Source organism: Candoia aspera, chromosome 2 (genome assembly GCF_035149785.1).
Source record: "Candoia aspera isolate rCanAsp1 chromosome 2, rCanAsp1.hap2, whole genome shotgun sequence".
Classification (NCBI taxonomy): Eukaryota; Metazoa; Chordata; class Lepidosauria; order Squamata; family Boidae; genus Candoia; species Candoia aspera.
The window spans coordinates 115,351,677-115,357,721 of NC_086154.1; positions in this window are offsets into that span (position 1 = coordinate 115,351,677).

Below are 6,045 nucleotides of genomic sequence, written 5' to 3' on the forward strand. Positions count from 1 at the left end.
AACATTCAGATTCAACCAGAGAAACTTACTGCAGAAATGTGACTGCAGTTTCTCCATTTGACCCTTCCCCCTATGTCGTCCTCCTTTCCTCAGCCCCTGCTTCCTAGACAATGCTAAGAAAGCTCCTCTGATCAGCAGTTGACAAGAGAAAAGAGCTCATCTCAAAAAAGTTCACTTTTTCAACACCACTTGAAGAAAAATTTCCAATCAGCAGTTAACAGGGGATAAGATTTTCTTTCCTGGACAAGGATGGCATTCGGGGGTGGGGGGAATATTAAACCTCAATGTGGATGAAAATTTTACCATCCTTAGTTGAACTACGGATGTTACAGTGCCAGTTTGGTCTAGTGGTTAAGGTGCTGGGCTAGGAACCAGGAGTCTGAGTTCTAGTCCCACCTTAGGCATGAAAGCCGGCTGGGTGACCTTGGGCCAGTCACTCTCTCTCAGCCCAACTCTTCTCACAGGGTGGTTGTTGTGGGGAAAATAGGAGGAGGAAGGAGTACTAGGTATGTTTGCCACCTTGAGTTATTTATAAAAATAATAAAGGTGGGATAAAAATTAAATAAATAAAACTGCAGGGATCAGCTGAGAACAAGCTAGCTGAAAATTAGGTGTGCATGATAATGTGCCCTTGCTTGCAGATGAACTTTGGGAGATTTCATTGGACATAATCCTGCCTTCAGGCCAAAAAAATATTTTACACTGCTGCTTTAAGACTGATACTTGCATTCATATGTGATTTAAACCATGGATTATTGAACAGTCCATAATGGCATCTTCACACATAATCCTAAATCATAATGGGTAGATTCACACATATGCAAAGGAAAAAACAAACACATCATAGCTTAATGCAGTGTGTAAATCCAGAGACAGAACCCTACGGTGACTTCGTTCATTTTACTCAAGTTCACAAAGAACTTGTCAGATATAGCTGTATCAAAGTATAATTAATTAGGATTAAAACAACAAGGCAATATAAATCAAGCAAAAAATAAGATAGCTAAGACCCACATTAGGGAAATAGACAACAAAACCAGTTACAGTATACACATAAATCAACAAGTGGGATCATGAGCCATCTTGCCCCAGAGCCTGCTGAAAAATCCAGATCTTCAAGGCTTTCTGAAAACACAACAGGGACAGGAACATTCTCCTACAGAGCAGAGGCAGCCAAAGAGAAGACTATCTCTGAGGTCCTGCAAGATCATTGATGAGACACTGATGGCATTGAGCATGCCACCTGATTGATTGATTGATTGAATATGTAGGGTGCCCATCTCACAGATATGACTCTGGGCAGCTTACGAGTAAAACAGAATAAAAAAACCATAAAAACAACCAGAACAAAAATCACAAAAATAGCAGCCGATAAGACACATACCCACTCAAGCCATGACATAGGCTCACTCATGCTGTCAGGGCCCAGGCCAGGTTTTTAGTGCCTTGCAGGATCAGGGCAACTCTAATGTCTAACCTTGCCAGATTTTACTGAACAGGCAGAAACAAAGAAAAGTGGTCTCATGGGTATCCAGGCGTATCTGAAGAGCTTTACTATAGGTTGTAACTAGAACCCTGAATTACACCCACAAACCAACCGGTAGCCATAACTACTCATGCCACTGCATTCTGGACCAGCTGTATTTTCCAAATGGCCTTCAAGGGCAGACCAATATAGAATATGTTGCATAGTCCCAAAGGGAGATGACTAAGCATAAGGGACCATAAGAAGGGCCTCCTAATCTAGGAAAGGGTATAACTGATGGTACCAGATGAATCTGTACAAAAGCCTTCCTACCCATGGCTGTCACCTACTCATTAACCAAAAAGTCCACATGTTCTGTCTGGGGAAATAAACTCATCAAGAATTAAACCTGGAAAAACCTTGGAGATAGAAAGCCTTGAATCCAAAGCCACTTACTATTGCAAAGGTTGAGGCTGAGTCTGTTGCTCCCTGTGCAGGCCCTGACAGCCTTCATGCACCACTACAGGGCATCACTGGCATTGCCTGTTCAGCCAGCGGTCAAGATATATAATTGGGTATCATCTGCATACTGATGATACTTAACCCCAAGCCAATGGAGGGCCTCTTATATTTTGTTGCTATACCTTTTGATAACTTAAACACCAACACTTTTCCATTAGTACCAATAAATGAATTGTTGGCTGTCAGCTAATAGGTAGATATTTTTGTCTGTTTTGTATTACAGAGATTTAAGTAAGTGTATGCATAAATGTATTTGCTATATAAATTGTCTTTCAGAACAAACATAATATGTAGCTGACATGAATGTATACATCCAGAACCTTTTAAAAACATATACAAACTTCCCATTGACACGTTTAAAATCATGCATACAAAACATCATGCACTTTTTTACTGCCAGAAAACTGTAACACTGATGTATTTATAGAAGTCATATATTTGCCCTATAAAATACAATACTGCTTCAAGCTAAAACCTGATATTTTCTAGATTTTCCCAAGTATATATAAAGCAAAGCACATTAACCAATCTTTCATTAAGATTATGCTAATTGTGTGTTATATACAGTACAAACTTAGGTCTTCACATACAGAGAAAGAGACAGATACACCTACATGTACATCAGCCAGCAATGTCTTTAAGTTAATATGCCATAATTTTCAGATGAATCAAATGATACACTTTTGAAATTAATTAGTAAGTGAAAATATATTGAAAATGGACGCATAAAAGAAACTTGAAAGAGAATACTGTAAATAAGCAGCAGCAAAATAATGAAATCTCCGCATTTAATTCCATATTATTCTAGCTGGGAAATGAATTCATAGTATATCAGTTCTTTTAATATGTATATATTAGTTCTGCAAAGTCATTAATAAAAAAAGGAGTTATTAATATCTGCTGCAATTCCAAAATGTAACTTGCTATTACTTTAGACAAAGTTGTGGAACTGGCTCGTTTCAACCAAGCCTTTTCAGTTGTAGACTCTTCATTTGAAAATCATCCTAAGGCATAGTCTAGTGACATGATGCAAAATTATACCAGAACAACAAGCTTGGTTGATGTAAGAACAGGCTATTTGCATGATTGCATTATTAAATGGATACAGAATTTGAATGCAGTTACAGATACACAACAAAGGAAATTTTAATGGAAGAAGAACATTACATCTCTTCCATATTTATGGAATAAGATGGTATGTTGGGTATTACTCCAGTCCTGATTGCTAAAATGGACTATTCCTTCTCCAAAATGTTGGAAATGTAATGAGCAGGTCAAATCATACTTTCAAATTTGGTGACAATATTGTAAAACTCAACAATTTTGGAAACAGATTCATAGTAGAATGAAACAAATCTTAAAAGTTAACATTCCCATTTCAACCTGCAATATTTTTATTAAACTTTCCTAACCATATATCCCATCAAAATATATTGAATGAGCTTTGTATGTGCTAACTGCTATAATTATATTACATGCTTTTTATTACATGCTTTTTATGGAAAGCTCATTTGATTCCCTCAGTGGAAGAATGGTGAACTAAGTTCTGGAAGTATACTTCCATGTCTAGAATAAAGTTGCATCTTAAAAGTAAATTTGACATGGAATTCAATTCAAACCATTCTTAGACAACAACTTAATACAATTCATGCCACATCCAAAACTTGGCTTTCTCTATTTATAGAGTTTATAATTTCAGTAATGTGGATTAAATTTGGTGTAATTTATAATCTTGGTGAATTCTAGTGCTGATCATGGTTCTTGATAGTCACACTTACTTTAAAACTTAATGGCAAGTCAAGTCTTTTAAAGTAATGTAGTTACTCAAAACTAAATAATGATAAACTGGAAAATTGTAATCTCCATAACATGTTAAAATCCTGCCTTTATTCACTTGTATTTTACTTGTATCCCTTTATCTTGTTATTTTTGTGATTATATATCTTCTTTAAAATTAAATTAATTTTAAAAAAACGTCCCATTTGGATTTTAAATCTCTTGTGTGTCCCAAGCTTCATTGTTATTTTATCAAGTAATACAAATTGCAGAAGCAATTTTTATCCAGACCATTCATAAACACTCAATGATCTGAGTGAATCTGAGGGAGAGTTGAATTCATACAAATTTAAATCAAAGCCATAGTTTATTTATATGCATAACCACTTTTACTAACTACTTAATATGCATATTTTCCATCTCCTGTATTCCAAAGTACAAAATGTGTTGTATGAAACAGCCTTAACGTTTAATAAATTATGCAAAACGGTCCACCAGTACACCTGCCTTCGGTCCTTCTAAATTTAGAAAAAACACCTAATAAGAAGTAGCAAGCATACACAGCAGCAGGAGCGGCGGCGGCAGAAAGTTCACATATAATTAACTGCCTCCAAATTCTATCGAACTGCATCCCAAGACTGGCCATGGCATTTCTTTAATAAGCAATTTAAAAAGAAGATCTGCGTTTGCAAGTAAATGGGAGTAGAATGAACGTTTCCATTATAATCGCCAAAATCACCGTAATCCCAAAAAGAAACACAAGATTTGGAGGGGCTGGTTTCTTTGTTAACGGGGTGGTTATACGTGTCAGTGGAGACCGAGTGCAACTAGTCGAAACATTTTACAGATTTCCCCTACTTTCTCTAGAAAAGACACCCCCATCACCTAAATTGTTTTGCACGGGGGAAGCTCTTCCATGGCGCGCCATAGAGATGTTGCCTCATTTAAAGGATTCTTAATAGAGAAAGGCAAGACCGGAGCCTTCCAGCCGAACCCGTTTTTCTGGGCCCACCATTTCCGGGCTGCAAAAAGCCGGACGACTGTTAGATGGCAGCGAGAGAAATCAAAATCTTAACCATCTAACGTACACTGTAGAAGGGGAGGAAGTCGAAATCGTCCTTGAAGGAGGAGGATCAATCATGTGACCCGCTATTCACGTGATCTTTTGGAAACTCCTGAGCCTTTCTGTTTCCCTTGAGAGGTAGGCTGATTGCGGGAGATTCTGTCATTTTCGCGTAAGTGAATATTTGAGAGGGGGTGGCTTGGCCCAAAATCTTGCCTTTTCTTGGGTCAGATAATCGTAGTCGTGTACGGGGCTGGGCTGGGCTGGGCTGGGCTGTAGACTTGCTGTGGGGTTTACTTTGGTCAGGCTCAACGGATAGAAAAAAACTGCTGTACACATCTTCACATTAATCAGAAAGAGTCTGAGCACTTTTTCAGACTAAGAAATGTTATGGCAGAAGCTTTCGTCAGACGCAGCTGTGGAAGTGAGCTGTAGCTCACGAAGGCTTATGTTTTTAATAACATTTGTCAGTCTGAAAAGATGCTACCAGATTCCTGATTTTTATTTACCAAAGACTAACATGGCTCTCCTCTTACAGTGTCCACGTTTTCACAGTATAATCGGCACTGAGAAACCAAAAAGGCAGTTAGAATTTTATGCTTGTAATACTGGCATCCTAAACTGTAATTCATATTGATAGAACACTTTTTTATTTTCTCTATTCTTAACACTCTTTAAGTTTTCTAAGTAAGAGAATGTTAATAATCTCCAATTAATATTGTATAAACTTCACTGTATTGAAATAATATAATGTACCAAGGTTCATAACGTAATAATCCTATAGGCAGCATGGGGTCTGCCTTGCCTGTAGGGAAATTCTAACTGTCTTCTTGGTTTCTTTGTTCCAACTAGAGCCCAGGACTTCAAGGCTGCTGCCAGATTTCCTGACACAGGAAATTTGTTCCTGCAGAAAACCAGCACATGTAGCTTTAGATGATTGATACAGCACAGAAGGAAAAATGCCCAAGAGCCTTGTCTTTTGAGGAGCAGCAGTGGTGGGGGGGTGGGGGGCAGGGGGGCATTGTTTCCATGGGAGGCAATATTGGGTGCAGAGGAGTGACTTTTAGATTTTCTAGGCCTGACATATGTTCATCTGGGACTTCCCACTTGGATATAAGGGATAGGTTCTTAAGAACAGCCAACTTGGACAATGCAGCTTAGCACAAGCCTTGAATTCCTACAGCTTATGTCTGATCTGCATCTCCTCTGCAGTTGGAGA